Raw genomic sequence first — 20,057 nt, forward strand, 5'->3', positions numbered from 1 at the left:
TCATCCATATCACTATATCATTTATGCATATAGCAAACACTAAGTGTTCCAGTATATTGATCCTTGTGACACACCACAGGACACCATCCTGCAGTCACTTGCAAAGCGTTCTACCATTACCCTTTGTGTTCTATTACTAAGCCAATTTCTGATCCATCTCGTCAAGTTTCCCTCAATTCCATGAGCTGCAACCTTCTCATGTGGGACAATGTCAACAGCTTTGCTAAAACCACAGACATTACATCAACTGAACTTCTCTCATCCACATAAGTTCATAGGTTCAAAAAATTCTGACAAATTTGTTAGGCATGACCTCCCTCTGACAAAACCATGCTAACTATACCTAATTAACCTGAGTCTTTCCAAGTGGGTATTAATTCACTCCTTCAGAATTTTCTCCAATAGTTTCCCTACCACTGACGTGATACTCTATGGTCTGTAATTTCCAGGTTCATCTGTCACCCGTCTTGCAAAGTGAAACATTTGTTGTCCCCAGTCCTCTGGCTCTTCCCCTGTGGTCAGAGAGGAATTAAGAATTTGTATCAGAGCCCCTGCAATTTCCTGCCTCACCTCCCACAGTAGCCTGGGGTGTAATTCACCCAGGCCAAGGGATTTGTCTGTTTCTGAGCCTAACAGAGCCTCCCACTTCCTGTGTCAAACTGTGCAAGTACTTCACATTAAACTTTCTGAATTCCATACCTTTGTTCTCCTCTTCCAGATATCCTGTGGCCTCCTTGGTCCCTAATGGGCCCTACCCTTTCCCTGGTTAAAAGCTTCCTTTTTATATATTTATAAGATAGTTTAAGATTCTCCCTAATCCTATTCACCAGTCCCTTTTTGCCTCCTTTTTGCTCTTCTGATTGCTTTCTGAGGTTGTCTCGTGCACTTCTTGTATTCGTCCAGGACTTGAGCTGAATCATTCCCTTTGGGCTAACAAGACCTTTTCTCGTATTCCTCATCCAGTCTGGAATTGTCTCAGACATCCAGGTTTTTCTGAACTTATTGGCTCCTTTATTTCCCCCTAAAGGGTATAGATTGGACCTGAACTCTTCCCAGCTCCTTTATGAATGTCCCCCACTGCTCTGCTATAGATTTACCCATGAGGAGCTGTTCCTGGTCAACTGTAGCCAGATCTTGCTTTATTTAAATGAAATCTGCCTTCCCTCAATCCAAAGCCATTTTGCAGTTCAGAACAAATTTGAATTGTACAGTGTCATGGTCACTATCGTTAAAATGTTCCCGCACTGCCACATCGAACAGACATTAGTCTGTTTTCTATCCCCTAAACAGATCCAGGACTGCACTATCTCTTGTTGGGCCTTCTAGATATTTATACAAAGACTCCCTGGATACATTTCAACAAATCTGCCCACACTAAACCCTTAACATTGTATTTACACAAAAATTACACTGTTTTATGATTATCCAATTATTATTTTTACACACTCTTGTGAAGTGGTTATATATTTGTTCCCTATTTCCCACAGACGCTTTGGGGCTTATAATACACTCGCAGTAAAATGGTTGCCCTTACATTTTCACACAAAGCCTCGCTTGAGGACCCTTCCAAATTATCATCTCTCCTTAATGCTGTAATTAATAGTGCTTTTCCACCACTTATATTACACCCTTCTCTGTCTCACCGAAAGATCCTATGTCCCGAAATGCTGAGCTGCCAGACTAGCCCTTACCTCAATCATGTTTGTGTGATGACAACAATATCATACTTCCATGTTTGAATCCATGCCTTTGACTCATCAGTCTTGCCTATTACACTCCTAGTATTAATGTAAATCCATCCAGCCTTGACACTCAACATTGCTTCCTTTGCTGTAGCATGACGTGTTTCTGTTTCATCAATGTTCTGTGCCCCCTCTCCCTGCCGGACTAGATAAACTCCTCTCAACAGCATGAGCAAACCTACCAGCAGGGATGGAGGTCCCAACATGGTTCAGGTGCAGATCGTCCTTTTTGTGCGTGTCTCACCTTCCCCAAAAACAGTCCCATTAATCCAGGGATCTAAAACCCTTCCATTTTCACCAACTCTTGACTTGCGTATTCATCTGATATATTTTCCCATTTCTAAAATCATTAGCATGTGGCACAGGGAGTAATTCAGAGATTATAACCATTGAGGTCCTGCTTTGTAACCTACTAACTAGCTTCCTGGATTGTTGATGCAACAGCTTATATCCTTGGTATCAACAAGTAACACAACCTCTTACTCATCCCCCTCCCCTGTCAGGATGCCCTGCAGCTGGTCAGTGACATCCCTGACTCTGACACCAGGGAGGCAACACACCATCCTGGAGTTACATCATTGGCCGCAGAAATGTCTGCCTGCTTCCCAGACTAAAGAATTCTCTGTCACTATTGTTGTTCCTCTCTTCTTCTGCCCCTGTACAAACAAACCGGTGTGTTGAAGACAGAATGCTGGATGTAAGTGTGATCCCAGGGAACTCTGGCACTACCTGCCTGTTCTTTCTGGATCATCTGGTGGTCACCCATTCCTTCTTTTCTCCAGCCCCTTGAGCTATGGTGTGACCACCTTTCTAAACGTGTCACCCATGTATCTCCCATCCTCGCACATGCACCAGTTTCTCTAACTTCTGCTCAAGCTCCAAGACCCAGATCTCAAGCTTCTGCTGCTGGGAACATGTCCTACATGTGTACTCATCTCAGGCACTGGCAGCATCCAGGACTCCCCCATGTGCAATTCCCCACCCTAGGAAAAAGACATCTGGCATTCTTATCTCTGCCCCTTATGTTTTTATAAACCTCTGTATGGTTGCCCTCAACCTCCTACGCTCCAGTGGAATTAGTCCCAGCTTATCCAGCCTCTTCTTATAACGCAAACCCTCCATTTCCTGACAATGTTCTTGTAAATCTTTTCTCCACCCTCTACACCCTTCCTATAGAAGGGCAACCAGAACCGGACACAGTACTCCAGAAAAGGCCTCACCAATGTTCTGTACAGCCTCAACACGACAATCCCAACTCCTCGACTCATAGGTCTCAGCAATGAAGGAGAAACAGTTTCACCCAGAGGTTGGTGAGAAGCTGGAATTCACTGCCTGTAAGGGTGTTGCCGGCAGAAACTCTCAAAACATTGAAGAAGTATTCAGATTTGCACTTGTGATTCCAAGGCATATATGTGTATGTGCCAAGTGCTACAAAATGAGGTTTCAATAATTTGATGGTTGTTTTTGACTGGTGCAGTATTGATGGGCTGACGGGCCTTTTTCTGTGCTGTTGACCTCTCTGTTCTAAAAACAGGTCAATGAAGAGACACTGATTGAGGTATTGGCACTGAGAAATGTCAGTGTGGTAGCACCACAAAGACCAAGTTTTATTCTGAAACAGTCATACCTGGACTCAAACCATTAACCTTGTTTTCTCTCTCTCAGCAGATGCATCCAGACCTACTAATTTCTCCAGCACTCTGTTTGTTTGAGGTTACAGAGAGGATCTGAGACTCCAGAGTGCAATCTGATGGCTTGTTGGGTGTGGGAAGGGGAATCAGACACTTCCTGACTGTCCAGACTGAAGTGGTCACACACTCTGTGAATTCAAATTGTGAGAGAGGGAGCCAAATGGGAAAAGATCCACTGTAACATTTAAAAAGGAGCCCTCTTGCGGTGCAGAGATGGTGTCCCTATCCCGAGATCCAGGTTCAAATCCCACCTGCTGCAGAGGTACCTAATAGCAGGTTGATTAAGAAAGAAAAAAAATAAGAAGGATGACTGTCTTTGGGCAAGAAACTAGCAGTAAGTTCTGTTTAATTTGAATGGGTTTGTTCAGAAGGTGAGAGTGTGGAAGCTTCCTGAAAATGGGTCTTCAAAGGGATTTGTATTTTGTTCAGTTTATTCACTGGATCACCAGGCAATGCTGTGTATGCTCTCAGTGTGAAGATGCTGGTGTAAATTGACTTTAACAATATTGTATGAATCATCCTGTCCAAACAGGCTATGAGGCAATTCTGTAACCAGATGGAACTGTGGCCTAGAAATAGGGACAACCCTCTGGATCTCAAGACCCTCTTCCATTTTTCTGAATTATAATACGTATGCAGTTTCAGAAAATTCAGTTGTAGGTTTTAGACTGATTGTAATGATGTCAGCCAACTGGACCTCTTACAATAAGAGTTCCCTGATTGGGGCTGTTAATCTGGTCCAGACAGGGAGCCCTGGCTGATGTAGGGAGTGTCGGAGATATTGACTCTGGCTCTGAATGCGGTAGTACTAAAACTGAGGACTGGTCATGAGTAAATAGAGAGTGGCTTAATGACAGTTACCAGCCTCTTTGGAGTTATTTCATGTTTAGTTCTGACTTCCTTTCACCTGGATCCCTCAGGCACGTGAGCTGGGTATGCAAAGTTGGCAATTTGAACTGGTCAATCAATGTAAGGGCTAGTTCTCTTGCAGGAAGGGAATCTTAATGCTGAACGTATTAGTTTTCAGTTAGGATAGGGCAGCAGAGGATGGGAAGAGGAGCTCTGGATACATTTGTCCTCGCCAGGAAATGGTAGTTCCTGACTGGCTGGAGGTCAGGGGGCCCGGAATGACTGAGGATCCTGGGGGGGGGCCTACATTGGCTGCAGGTTCGGAGGCTCAGAACCTGCATTTGCTGTGCCTTGGGGGTCCCGGGGTCTGGATTGGCTGGGATCAAGGGAACTGACTCAGTCATCTGGGTTGAGGGGCCCTGGATTGGCTGGAGGGGCCTGGGTCAGGGAGCCATGGAGTGGCTGGGGGTCCTGGGTCAAAGGGCTCTGGATTGGCTGTGGATTGGGATCCAGTTTGTGAACTGATGCTCTTATTGTCACCAATCTGGAAGGTTTGACTCAGTTTCTGCTGTTCATCAGACTCAATGAGAACAAATTTGCCACAACAGCTGAAGAAGGTAACAACCTTCTCCAAATGGCAGCACTTGGCAGACCTTTTCAGATTGGGATGCTCTATGATGAATGCCATGGTACCATCATCCCAGGTAATTGAAGATCAACCAAATCATATTCCCTTTAGTCTTCAGAATATAAAGCACAATAATTCAAATATCACTCGGTCCAATAAATCTAATTTGTAAAACTCCAAAAGTGTCACACTCCCTCGGTGTTGACCGTCTTACTGGGCAGTAATCCTTCGCTGCTGACCGTCTTACTGGGCAGTAATCCCTCGGTGCTGACCGTCCCACTGGACAGTACTCCCTCAGCGCTCCTTCAGCACTGACCCTCCAACTGGGCAGTGCACCCTCAGTGCTGACCCTCTGATTGGGCAGCACTCCCTCGGTGCTGACTTTCCGACTGGGCAGTGCTCCCTTGGTGCTGACCTTCCAACTGGGCAGTGTTCCCTCGGTGTTGACCTTCCAACTGGGCAGTGCTCCCTCGGTGCTGACCTTCCGAGTGGGCAGCGCTCCCTCGGTGCTGACCCTCCAAATGGGCAGTGCACCCTCAGTGCTGACCCTCTGATTGGGCAGGATTCACTGTGGTCATCTTTAAACTGTGAGGTGCTCCTCTCACGTCAATCCCATTGCTCATAGAAACCGACAGTGCTGAAAAAAGGCCCTTCAGCCTATTTATTCTGTACTGTCAAAAATATGTGACTATTTACACTTGTCCTACATTCCCACATCAGGCTCAGGACTTCTAATGTTATGACACTTCACATGTTCATCCTGAAATGTTTTAAAGGTTGTGAGGTATCCTTCCTTAAACATACTGCTAGACAGTGCATCCAAATTCTACACAACCCTCTGCGTGAAAAAGATTTTTCTCAATTCCCCTCTAAACTTACAGCTTTTCACTTTAAAGTTATGCCCTTTAAGGGCATACTCGTTTAACACTCTACCAATGGTCTCAGGCTTCAAACACAGATTGCCTCTTTGGTCCTTAAAAGGCCCTACATTTTCCATGGCTATTCTCTTCCCCTGATTTACTTGGAGAATATTTTTGGGATTCTCCCCTATTTTCATCACCAGTATTCCTCATGCCCCCTCTTTGCTCCACTTATTGCTTTCCTAAGCTGACCCCCATCCCTCTCATTCCTATCCTCCTGTTAGGTCTGTTGTTTTCTTCCCTTTCTGCATTCTCTGTTCATTCTTTCCTCATAGAAGTCACTTTGTGGGACTTGGCTGAGCTCCAGATGAACATTGATGTGCACCTGTGACCTAGCACTGACTTTACCATCATTTCCTCGGACTCCATTTCTTTTAAGGTTAAGGATTTTACAATGATTATGAAATAAAATATTAACTCCTGTTCTTTTTACAAGTCATGACTGCCTTACTATCAACTTCTAACTAATTTCTTTTATCCTTACATAAAGGCAATTTATAGAGGACAGTTGAAGTTTCAGTTTAACATTAGATTGTAATAAATCAAAAAAAAATCCTATGGTTAATAGCTGTGACCTTGGATTCGGCCATTGTTCATGTAGGAGAAGTTTTTTTTAACTTGAATGGACAAATCCATTTAAGGCAGCTCTGGGTATTTCACAACCTATAGCATTGTAATTGAGCAATGATTGGTCAGGACTACTTAAGAAAACTAATTTTGGATTTGAATTAAGGGACTGGGTAATTATAGATTTCAAAGTTGGGAACTGTATGCATTTTACATTTTAAATATTAAATACTGAACAAATAAGATTCCAAAATGTATAGTTAGGAGCAGGCTTTAAAGTTAGACAAGCGTAAATTGATAAATTGTATTTGAAATTACAGGGAGAAAGAGGCTCCTGGTATTTGAGGTTATAGGGTGAAGTTACAGGGAGCAGAGGCACCTGGTATTTGAGATTACAGGGAGCAAGAAATATTGCAAGATTTCTTTTTAAAAAATCAAGGTCTAAACAAAGCATTGGGTGATGAAGAATGGCCATTAGGTGGCCCTAATGCTGTTCAATTAGTTAAAGTGGCTCAGCAATTGATCTGGCAATGTAACATGAAAAGCAGAAACAAAAGGCAAAAATAATGATAGCCACGGTTGATGAGGTAATAAAGAAAAGGAGAAGGAAACCGGAATGGTGGTGGGCAGCCATGTTGAAAATATAGGGAGGAGAAGAGATCGGGGAGGAGATATTAAGGGGTCTGATAGACAGGAACAAGGATCAAAGTGGAAATCCCCACAGACGGGATGTTATTACTGTGAAAAGACAGGTCACTTTAAGAGAGAGTGTCCAGATCTGAAAAAGGAAGTAAAGGCAGTGCTGTTTATGAACCTTGATGAAGAATATGGGTGTCAGGAGTTCCTGCCCCTGGGGACCCACCAGGAACCCTTGATAAATTTAATGGTGGGACCTTATAAAGAGGACGAAGTTTTCCTAGTTGACATGGGGGGGAGCAGCAAGATCATCCTTAAATTTTAAGCCCAAGGCAGCGGGAATGAAGGAGTTAATTGGATTATGGCAGTTTTGTGATGAGAGTCACGAAGAATCAGTTTTGTGCTCACGACAAGATACTGCCACCAAATTGGAGATTTAATTAACTGCAAACGGTGCTATGAAATCTGTTGAGGTTCTTAAAAATGAATGTGCTCGAGCAAAACAATTACAGAAACAGAATGAGTCACATGTGACTGGTAAACAAACAGAACTGCGCAATTAGTTTTTAACATGTTTTAGTCACTTGCTGCGTTTCCACCCTGAATTATATAATATATATAATTAATAATTAATATTTATAATAAATCAATTGTGTTAGCCTGACTCAATATTAATTGGCAGGATTCCTTCACACATTCTCAGTGACCTGTCACATTGATTCATGGTTAATTTAAAACATGACTGCATTAATTCATTGTTAATTAAAGAATGGAAAGATACATTACTGGCCAGAATGTGTGCAGGCAGTGGCAGCAACAGCTTACTTTTGAGGGAGCCTTAATAGTCAACACCCCACACCAGGTATGGAAGCGTTATCGAAGTTGAAAGACTGCCTAAAGGCTGGTCAGTCGAAACTTGTGAACTCTATGCCCTAGAAAGAGCTCTCAGAACCTTAGAAGACAAAGAGGGAATGGTAAACACAGACTCCAAATATACGTTTGGAGGGGTACATACCTTTGCAAAAATTTGGCAAGAAAGAGGACTGGTATAATAGCAGAAGAAAATAACAAGCACATGAGGAATTGATAAAACAAGTGCTGGAATCTTTGTTACTCCCGAGAGAAATAGCGATAATTCATATAAACGGACATCAGAAGGGGAATTACCCGGAAGCAAGGGGAAATAAACTGGCCGATGAGGTAGCTAAAGAAGCAGCCCTGAATCCACAGGGAGCAGCGACATACTCTCTAATGCCTTCAATTCCAGATCTTCAGGGTGCCCCGTTGTTTTCTGCAAAGGAGGAAAAGGAACTAAAAGATTTAGGAGTTGCAAAGACAGTGGATGGGCGCTGGATGTTACCCAATGGGATTGAAATATTGAATAAAATGATGATGCGAGAGATTATGGCTGTCTTACACCAGGGGAGTTACTGGGGAGTGGAAGCAATGTGTGATTTAGTCTTAAGGAAATATAGATGCAAGGGGATTTATGTGATAGCCAAACAGATATGTGAGGGATGCATAACATGTAAAATAATAAACAAGGAGGTGTTAAGGAAACAAGTCCCAGGAGGGGGAGAACCTGGGATAAGACCATTTCAGAGCATTCAAGTAGATTATACCGAATTACCCCGAGAGGGATATGGTGGGAATGGTTGATCACCTATCTGGATGGGTGGAGGCATACCCTTTAACCACTGCCACCACAAGTGGGGTGCCCAAGATAATACTCGAACACATAATCCCCAGAAACGGGATAGTGGAGTGTATAGATTCAGATCAGGGAACTCATTTTACTTCCAGGGTACTCCAGGGAGTGATGAAGGGGTTAGGAATCTCCTGGGATTTCACACGCCTTGGCACCCAACCTCATCAGGAAAGGTTGAGAGAATGAACCAGACACTCAAGAAGCAGTTATCTAAATTAGTAGTAGAAACCAGACTCCCTTGGACTAAGTGTTTACCTATAGCCCTTTTGCGAGCGCGAAAAGCCCCAAGGAAAGATATGGGGCTGTCCCCTTATTAGATATTGTTTGGCCTGCCCTAAAGATTTGTTCTTAAAGAAGTATATACTGGGCTTGTCCTCCTCTTTGTCTTTTCTCAGGAAACAGAGTTTATTGGCACAGACTCCACCCCTTGAATTCACCATCCATCCGATCCAACCGGGGGATTGGGTCCTAGTCAAATCATGGACTGAGACCAAATTGCAACCAGACTAGGAGGGGCCGTACCAAGCACTCCTAACCATTGAAACAGTGATAAGAACGGCAGAGAAAGGCTGGACTCACTACACTCGGATCAAAGGGCCAGTGGAATCTCCAGTTGAGAGAGAAGTCTGGACAACTGAATCCACAAAAGAACCACTTAAACTTAAGCTAAAAAGACTTTAACTAACTGATTATACAGTAGCGGAGCGAGCGCGGGATAATTTCTGTAGTATTGTATGCTAAGTCTCTCGGTGCTTCAATACCACTGTAGAATGGGAAGAAAGTTTAGGTACACTATATTAGCTTTTCTAGTCTTAGGATTCTGTCAGGCCATGGCGTGGTCGTCTTACTTAGTGATAACGGTTCCACAAAGTACAAATCCACAAGTCATAGAAACAGATGCCTGCAGCCTGGTGGATTGTGGAGATGTAAGAAATCAAAGGCAATACTGTAACTCAGAGATACATCTTAGGTTCTATGAAAAATGCCCCAAAAGGGGGGGGGGGGGGTATTGAATAAGACTAACGGGAAGAAAGTGTCCCGGAGAGAGAAGTGTAAGGGATATCTTTGGGATGAAGAATGTAAAGAATGGCGGACGCAGGAAGACCTCAGAGGTGATCTCTTGATTAGTCCACTCATTACAGTACACCGAGGCCTCTTCCAGCCAACTCTTGACTGTCCCGATAAAAAGTGTAACCCAATATATTTAATAATAAAGAAAACCTCATGGTATAAGCGGTTTTAGGGGGTGAAACCTATCATGTCCAATTAAACCAAATATTTGGGATAGAGATGAAAGCAGACGGGAAGAATTTCCTGGGATGTTGTTTTAAAATACAGGTGGAAGACAGAACCCGAGTAGGAGAAAGGAATAGTAATGTCCCTTACTCTGACCCTAAGGTGATAACAATTGTAGAGGTAAAGAACTTAAAGCAGACCATTGTAGTAGAAACAGGATATGGGGATACAAATGCCTGGGTTGAATGGGTAAAGTACACTGTGAAAAGTTTGAATAAAAGCAATTGCTATGCATGTGCCTCTGGGAGACCAATGGCCCAAGTAGTCCCCTTTCCGCTCGGGTGGAAGCGAGACAGGTATGATAGCCCTGTATCAGGATGAAACTGCATGGAGTAATAAAGATTGTATGCCCCTTCTATTAAAGTTCCCTCCTTTAAAGGAAGGAAGGTTTAAAGACGCCCCCCATGTTTTCCACCGTGGCCAAAAATCACACATCTTGTGTAAACAGGCGAGGAACAGATCTGTCCAGATATTTGGGGGAGCTGAAATCATGTACCGAGATTGAGTATGTGACGGAAAAGGGAGGGAACTACTCAGCATTAGGAATTCCCGGAGCGGATCTGTGGTGGTACCACAGAGGGAAAATATTGAGACCCATCCCACCGACAGATTGGAGGGGCATGTGCGCAATTATACAATTGGCAATTCTGTTCACCCTGGCATTTGAAAAGAAAGAGATAGTAAAGGAAGGTGGACAAAGTAAAAGATCACTATTGAGTACTTCGTTTGATGATCAGATATATCTAGACTCAATAAGAGTCCCAAGAGGGGTACCTGATGAGTTCAAGGCTTGTAACCAGATTACGGCAGGTTTTGAATCAGCTCTCTTCTGGTGGGTAACAGTCAACAAAAATGTGGACTGGATAAATGATATTTTCTATAATCAGCAAAGGTTTATCAATCACACTAGAGACGCAATTAAATGTATAGCTGAACAACTTGATGCAATCAGCAGAATGGCATGGGAGAATAGAATGGCCGGAGATATGATCCTAGCAGACAAAGGGGGAGTGTGTGTAATGTTACGAGGGAGCTGTTGTACCTTTATTCCAAATAACCCAGATGGGTCTATTACTCAGGCCCTGCAAGGTCTAATAACACTAGCCAAAGAATTAGCTGATAATTCAGGAATCAGCGCATCACTCACCGGGTGGCTAGAATCGTGGTTTGAAAAGTGGAAGGGTGTGGTGGTTTCAGTCCTTACCTACTTGACCATAGAGATCAACAAACAGTAATATGTATCAGAAAGAAAAATACTCCCACAGGCAGAGAGGGGAAAGTGATGAAGAAACTGTGCGTCAGAGCATCAAGTCTGAAAGCGCCCTCTTCCCAAGTTCGGCCGCGTGCCCCCCACTCCCCCCCACCCCCACCCACCGCCCCCCCCCCCGATTCGAAACTGTGGGGTATAGGTAAAGCAGTGTTACTTCTGCAATCATGATTGCTTACACTAGGTAAATGAACTAACACCAAGAATGGACACTGTGTGAAAGAAATACATAATTACTTTTCATTAGCTGAAATGTGCATACAGGAATGAAATGTGCCTGCAAACAATAGAAGATATTACAGACAAACAGATAAAGTGAAAAGAACATCAAGTTATGCCAAACTCGGCACGTTGCCCTTATGTAGGCACTGAAATGAGCCAAGTCACTTACAAATAAGGAACAGGGTAAATAAGAGTGAGGGTTGCCCGACTTGGAGTAGGGGAAGAAGCAAACAAAGGCGGAGCGTAGCTAGACAGGGGCAGAACACAATAAGGGATATAGATGGGTTTGAAGGCCAATGAAATAAATGGGAAAGTACCGAGAGAGATTCAATTAAACTGTATAAATTGTGGAGTAATTTCAGGATCAGGGTGCCTACTTACTAGACACCCCTTCTTGCAAGAATATTTCAATAAAATTTGCTGCTTCAGAGATTGATTCGGACTGAAATTTATTATATTACGTGCTCTGTTTCTCACAAAACATCTGTTTTATCTCTCTCTGGGCAGATGCTGCCAGAATTGAAGCACAAATAAAGGTACTGGGGCGGGGGGGGGGGGGGGGGAGGGGGGGGGAGGTGAGTCCTTAAGGTTAAATTGGCAGGTAGCGTACAATGTGGGAAAGTGCGTGAGGTTATGCACTGGGATTAGGAGAGCAACACAATATTTTCTAAATGGGGAAAGGCTTCAGAAATCTGAAGCACAAAGGGACTTGTTAGTCCATGTTCAGCCTTCTCTTCGGGTTAAAATGCAGCATCAGTTGGCAGTTCGGAGGGACAAATGCAGTATTAGTGTTTGAGAAGGTTAGAACACAAGAGCAGGGATCTACTCCCTCAAGCTGGAGAAGGCACTTGGATTATTGTGAGCAGTTTTGGGTCTTATATCTAAATAGGGATGTTTTTTATTTCAAAAATATACTTCAGTCATAAAATACACAAATCTATCATAGTTGTAGATATATTCTGTTTGCCCTATATAGTGTTTTGTGCAGTAAATGCACGGAATATTGAAAAATACATTTGTCTTGCACATGATGGGTATCTGGTCTATTGTTTATAGATTAGATTACTTACAGTGTGGAAACAGGCCCTTTGGCCCAACAAGTCCACACCGACCCGCCGAAGCGCAACCCACCCCAGACCCACACCCCCACATTTACCCCTTCGCCTAACACTACGGGCAATTTAGCATGGCCAATTCACCTAACCTGCACATTTTTGGATTGTGGGAGGAAACCGGAGCACCCGGAGGAAACCCACGCAGACACGGGGAGAATGTGCAAACTCCACACAGAGAGTTGCCTGAGGCGGGAATTGAACCCGGGTCTCTGGCGCTGTGAAGCAGCAGTGCTAACCACTGTGCCACCGTGCGCCCGTGTTCTGGTGAGTTGTCTGAGCATGGCTGTTGGTTTATGGACTGTCATAAATCCCAGTGGTCGGAGAAGTCTGGTTGTTAGTTCGGAGATGATTTTTATATAAGGTAGTGCGGCCAGTGAGTTAAGTAATGGCATGGCCTTGTGTTGTTTGTCTGTTAGGCATCTGTGGATGAAGTTGCAGGGTTATCCATTTTCACTGAATACTCTATAGAGATGTTGTTCTTCTCTTCAAAAACTAATTCCTCTGACAACAAATTCCACAGGCTCACCACTCTTTTGGTGCAGAAATGTCTCCTCATCTCTGTCCAAAATGGTCCACTGCGAATCCTCAAGTGCCATGACAAGGGGTGTGAAAATCACTGCCAGAGAGCGATTGTGGGGGAATCAGTTTAAATAGCAACAAATGGGAGGGGTTTGAGACAGACAGAGAGGGGGAGACTGAGAAACAGTGTTATGGAAGGATGTGTTCACAGATTTCAGAATGCTGAAATAAGCTCTTGTAACATGGGTCAGTGTCTCCAGAAATGATGGGTGAAGGGGATATTGGTATGAGTTCAGATGATGGAGTTTTGCATGATCATTTGTTCTACAGCTTTGTAACAGGGAGTGCGGTCAATGAAGTTTTTGAATCATTGAGCAGAATCTAACAATAATTTGCCTCAGTGTCATTTTCATTGAGTGTGTCAGAGCGATCTGCACGAAGCCTAACTAGTTTCCTGGTGCTACCTTATCAAACACATTTCATTAACCACTTACCCCACCCCACAGTGCCCTTCTCATCCAACGCCAGCCCGATTTACCCCCATGGCTGAAGATACTCACCATTGCCCAGATATCGCTGGATTTTGTGGAATCGCTGGCATTGGCGCCATCTTTAAAGACCAATGGGCACATATTGAGTTTTCTAAGTCCAGAGCTGCCTTGTACAGTTTACCCTGAGGAGGCAGACAAGGGGCAATTGTACCATGAGGTCCTGGCGGATGGCTAGTACAGAGGACCATCATTCTCTTCCCAAAGGAGGCCACACCCACAGACCCACCAAGCACGGAAACATGGATAGATGAGGGACAGGAATGGCTGTTGGAGGTTCCTGGTTACAGATGTTTCAGTAAGATTAGGGAGGGTGGTAAAAAAGGAGGGGGGGGGTGGCATTGCTAGTTAGAAATGGTATAATGGCTGCAGAAAGGAAGTTTGAGGGGGATCTGCCTCTGGAGGTAGTATGGGCTGAAGTCAGAAATAGGAAAGGTGCAGTCACCTTGTTGGGTGTTTATTATAGGCCCCCCAATAGCAGCAGAGATGTGGAGAAACAGATTGGGAAACAGATTTTGGAAAGGTGCAGAAGCCACAGGGTCGTAGTCATGGGCGACTTCAACTTCCCAAATATTGATTGGAAGCTCTTTCGATCAAGTAGATTGGATGGGGCGGTGTTTGTGCAGTGTGTCCAGGAAGCTTTTCTAACGCAGTATGTAGATTGTCCAACCAGAGGGGAGGCCATATTGGATTTGGTACTCGGTAACGAACCGGGACAAGTGGTGGGCTTGTTGGTGGGTGAACATTTTGGTGATGGCGACCACAATTCTGTGACTTTCACCTTGGTTATGGAGAGAGATAGGTGCGCACAACAAGGTAGATTTTACAATTGGGGGAAGGGAAATTACGATGCTGTAAGACAGGATTTGAGGAGCATACGTTGGGAGCATAGGCTGTTAGGGAAGGATGTGGTGGAAATGTGGGACTTTTTCAAGGAGCAGATACGACGTGTCCTTGATATGTATGTACCGATCAGGCAGGAAAGAAATGGTCATGTGAGGGAGCCTTGGTTGACGAGGGAGGTTGAATGTCTAGTAAAGAGGAAGAAGGAGGCTTACATAAGGTTGAGGAAACAAGGTTCAGACAGAGCAGTGGAGGGATACAGGATAGCCAGAAGGGACCTGAAGAAAGGGATTAGGAGAGCTAAGAGAGGGCATGAAAAATCCCTGGCGGATAGGATCAAGGATAACCCCAAGGCATTCTATGCATATGTGAGAAACCTGAGAATGACGAGAACGAGGGTAGGTCCGATCAAGGACAGTGGTGGGAGACTGTGTATTGAGTCGGAAGAGATAGGAGAGGTCTTGAACAAGTACTTCTCTTCAGTATTTACGAACGAGAGGGACCGTATTGTTGAAGAGGAGAGTGTGAAACGGACTGATAAGCTAGAAGAGATACCTGTTAGGAAGGAAGATGTGTTGGACATTTTGAACAACTTGAGGATAGACAAGTCCCCCGGGCCTGACGGGATATATCCTAGGATTATGTGGGAAGCAAGAGAGGAAATTGCAGTACCGTTGGCAATGATCTTCTCGTCTTCACTGGCAACTGGGGTGGTACCAGGGGACTGGAGAGTAGCGAATGTTGTGCCCCTGTTCAAAAAAGGGAATAGGGATAACCCCGGGAATTACAGGCCAGTTAGTCTTACTTCTGTGGCAGGCAAAGTAATGGAAAGGGTACTGAGGGATAGGATTTACGAGTATCTGGAAAGACACTGCTTGATTAGGGACAGCCAGCACGGATTTGTGAAGAGTAGGTCTTGCCTTACAAGTCTTATTGAATTCTTCGAGGAGGTGACCAAGCATGTGGATGAGGGTAGAGCAGTGGATGTAGTGTACATGGATTTTAGTAAGGCATTTGATAAGGTTCCCCATGGTAGGCTTATGCGGAAAGTCAGGAGGCATGGGATAGAGGGAAATTTGGCCAATTGGATAGAAAACTGGCTAACCGGTAGAAGTCAGAGAGTGGTGGTAGATGGTAAATATTCAGCATGGAGTCCAGTTACAAGTGGAGTTCCGCAGGGATCAGTTCTGGGTCCTCTGCTGTTTGTAATTTTTATTAATGACTTAGAGGAGGGAGTCGAAGGGTGGGTCAGTAAATTTGCAGATGATACAAAGATAGGTGGAGTTGTGGACAGTGAGGAGGGCTGTTGTCGGCTGCAGAGGGACTTAGATAGGATGCAGAGCTGGGCTGAGGAGTGGCAGATGGAGTTCAACCCTGCCAAGTGTGAGGTTGTCCATTTTGGAAGAACAAATAAGAATGCGGAATACAGGGTTAATGGTAGGGTTCTTGGTCAGGTGGAGGAACAGAGGGATCTTGGGGTCTATGTACATAGATCTTTGAAGGTTGCCACTCAGGTGGATAGAGTTTGTAAGAAGGCCTATGGAGTATTATCGTTCATTAGCAGAGGGATTGAATTCAAGAGTCGTGAGGTGATGTTGCAGCTGTACAGGACTTTGGTTAGGCCACATTTGGAGTACTGTGTGCAGTTCTGGTCGCCTCACTTTAGGAAAGATGTGGAAGCTTTGGAGAGGGTGCAGAAAAGATTTACCAGGATGTTGCCTGGAATGGAGAGTAGGTCGTACGAGGATAGGTTGAGAGTTCTCGGCCTTTTCTCGTTGGAACGGCGAAGGATGAGGGGTGACTTGATAGAGGTTTATAAGATGATCAGCGGAATAGATAGAGTAGACAGTCAGAAACTTTTTCCCCGGGTACAACAGAGTGTTACAAGGGGACATAAATTTAAGGTGAAGGCTGGAAGGTATAGGGGAGATGTCAGGGGTGGGTTCTTTACCCAGCGAGTGGTGGGGGCATGGAATGCGCTGCCCGAGGGAGTGGTAGAGTCAGATTCATTGGCGACCTTTAAGCGGCATTTGGATAGGTACATGGATGGGTGCTTAATCTAGGATAGAAGTTCGGCACAACATCGTGGGCCGAAGGGCCTGTTCTGTGCTGTATTGTTCTATGTTCTATGTTCTATGTTCTATGTTCTAAGCACGGTCTGAGCTCACCATCCAGATCAGTGCAGTATCTGTGGTCTGAAGAAATGTCCAATAATACAGAACAAACATCAAAAACTTTCCCCACTCTTCCAGGATAAGTATCACTGTATTCTCTCAGCTCCCTCACTCTCACTATATCTGTTATAGCACCTAGCCCCAAACAAGGTTCATGCTCCACCACTCTCACCTTCCCTCTCTTTCTCTCCCTCTCTGCTACACTAATAACACTGCATGGATTAAATTCTGTTGACTGAATCACTCCAGACACCTCACTATACCCCCCCCCCCGCCAACTCCACCCGCACGAACAACAGGCACACCCACTCCCACCCTCACTCTCTCCCATCCTTGCCCATTCCAGGAGGAATAGCTTGTCATAGGACAAAAAAGGCCAAGCCGGATGGGGAAGTGCCCAATGTTCATTCCCTCCCCCCACCATGTGGGGAGGAGCCTGGCATGAGCCGCAGAGGACCGGGACACCTCGTGGAGATTCTGAAACATCCACATCCCACCAACCGAGTAAGAAGTAATGTTCAGTGAAGGCAATTCTCACTTTAAACCCACTGTAGTTCCATTTTCCCCAGCACAACTTAAAAGCCATGATCCTGATGCCATCTCCCTTTTGTGTTGAGTCGATACAAATGAAATCTGTACGGTCTCGGTGAGCAAAATGCTCACAACACATTGACTCCACCCCCTCCCAGGAAGGGAGCACAGAGACTCCCTCCTACACCTCCTCCTGTAAACAGTGCAGATACTGAATCTAATCTGTGGTATTTACTGCTCTCTCCACTTGTCCTGACATCTTCAAAAATCTCATATACACCAAAGACCTTCTACCCAAACCCCGTTTCTCACTGTACAGCTTGCTGAGAGAATACATTGTCTTTCAAAGTGTTTCCTCCCAAAGTGCCTCACCACACACTGCTCTGTATTGATTCTCACCTGTCATGTACCTGAACATTACACCAACTTGTCACTGTCCTGCTAGGGTTCTACACTGTCCACCATACACTTTACAATTCTCCCAAGTTTATTGCCATCTGCAAGCATTGAAACATTACTACAGTCACACTCCACACAGAACACCTGTAGGAACAAGCAAAATACTGACAAACTCCCCACAGAGCAACATAAATACCAGCACACACTAGATAGAGCGAGTGAAATATTGAGAAAATCAGTACGAAGCAAAGCAAACACTTGCAGATTCCCCATTTCTTTATTAATGCCAGTGTGTTTGTGTGCACATCTGTATTAGTTTCTATATATTTATGCATGTATATATGTATATTTATGTGTGTATCTGTATTAGTCTGTATTAGTTTGTGTGTGTATCCATGTGCGCGACTAGTCTGTCAGTCTCTGTTGTGTTTAAAGTGATGCAATATCTCCCTCTGTTGGCCTGCATTCACTACTGCAGCAACAGCAGCAGAGGGTGAAAACCATCAGGGACTCGGTCTGGGAGTGAGCTGCAGCAGCTCAGAGCCCCATCCAAACTAACAGCATCATCAACACAGCCACACACACAGGAGGCTGGTGTGAATAGGATTGCAATTGTACTGAGGTCCCACCGAGTGGAGAATGGGGGCAGGTGGGAGCGGGTGGGGTTGGAGCAGGCGGGGGTGCGGATGGGGTTGGGGGGTGGGTGCTCGCACGCAGTGTGCTGCTGCCGAGCCTCCTGAACGGGGAGCAAACTTCACAGAAAACTCCGAGCCCAAGGTAACTCAATTAACCAAGTAATCAATTATCCGAACAAAATAGTTCCCACCCATCTTGTTCGGATAATTGAAGTTCCTCAGTATTTGATATACTTCTGAAATAAGTCTGCCACTTGTGCAGTGGCATGGGGAGATCAGCAGAAGGTGACATTGTATGCACAACAGGGGCAGACAGAGGGAGGTTTTAACCTGATTTTCAATGGATTTGCTCCAAAACATTGCACAGAAATGCGCACAGTTTTACACGCAAATATAGATGTGCACACTAACACACACAACACATACACGGAAATACATTCATAGATATGGACACTTAAATACAAACACATAAGATGCACCCAGACACAGAGACACAGTAATGGGCCTAGAGACATTGGCCCTTTAATGAAAAACATAAGCTTTTCGTTAAGAGAAGGATAAATGGAGAAGGCAGGAAAGTGGGATTAAGAAACATTTCAGCCATGATCAAATGGCACAGCACATTCGATGGGCCAAATGGCCTAATTCTGTTCCAATTTCTTGTGCTCTTACGATCTTATGTTATCTGGAAAGTGGAAGCTGAATTTGATGAGTATTTGATTAAAGAGAGCTCATGGAAATAGGGACAGGTATGAGAGGCTGAATGGTCTACATCTGTTCCTAACTGTTATATCCTTGTGTCTGAAAAGCATCCTGGTTAGTTTGAGGGTAGTGCATTTTGAGAATAAGGGCCTTCCCATTTAAGATTGAGATAGGGATGTACCTTTCTCTTTAGGGTTGTGAGATTTGTGGAGTTCTCATCCCCAAGGAACAGTGAACCCTGGGTTACTGGAAACAAAGTTAACTTCCATGGACCTTTGAGGAATAAGAGAATCAATGTTTATTGGGATCAAACAGGAAAGGGGTGTTCAACGACAATCACATCCAGAATGAGCATTGCTTTGCTTCTGAGAATATACTCAAAGCCCATTATCTACCTATTTGTCTACCAGGAGACTGACATCAGGTATAAATAGAGTCATAGAGTCATAGAGATGTACAGCAGGGAAACAGACCATTTGGTCCAACCCGTCCATGCTGATCAGATATCCCAACCAAATCTATTCCCACCTGCCAGCACCTGGCCCATATCCCTCCAAACCCTTCCTATTCATATACCCATCCAAATGCCTCTTAAATGTTGCAATTGTTCCAGCCTCCACCACATCCTCTGGCAGCTCATTCCATTCACGTACCACCTTCTGCATGAAAAAGTTGCCCTTTAAGTCTCTTTTATATCTTTCCCCTCTCTCCCTAAACCTATGCCCTCTAATACTGGACTCCCCGACCCCAGGGAAAAGACTTTGTCTATTTATCCTAAACATGCCCCTCATAATTTTGTAAACTTCTATAAGGTCACCCGTCAGCCTCCGACGCTCCAGGGAAAACAGCCCCAGCCTATTCAGCCTCTCCCTGCAGCTCAGATCCTCCAACTCTGGCAGCTCCCTTGTAAATCTTTTCTGAACCCTTTCAAGTCTCACAACATCTTTCCGATAGGAAGGAGATCAGAATTGCATGCAATATTCCAACAGTGGCCTAACCAATGTCCAGTACAGCCGCAACATGACCTCCCAACCCCTGTACTCAATACTCTGACCAATAAAGGAA

This window comes from Chiloscyllium punctatum, chromosome 18 (assembly GCF_047496795.1).
Source record: "Chiloscyllium punctatum isolate Juve2018m chromosome 18, sChiPun1.3, whole genome shotgun sequence".
In the NCBI taxonomy this organism is placed as follows: Eukaryota; Metazoa; Chordata; class Chondrichthyes; order Orectolobiformes; family Hemiscylliidae; genus Chiloscyllium; species Chiloscyllium punctatum.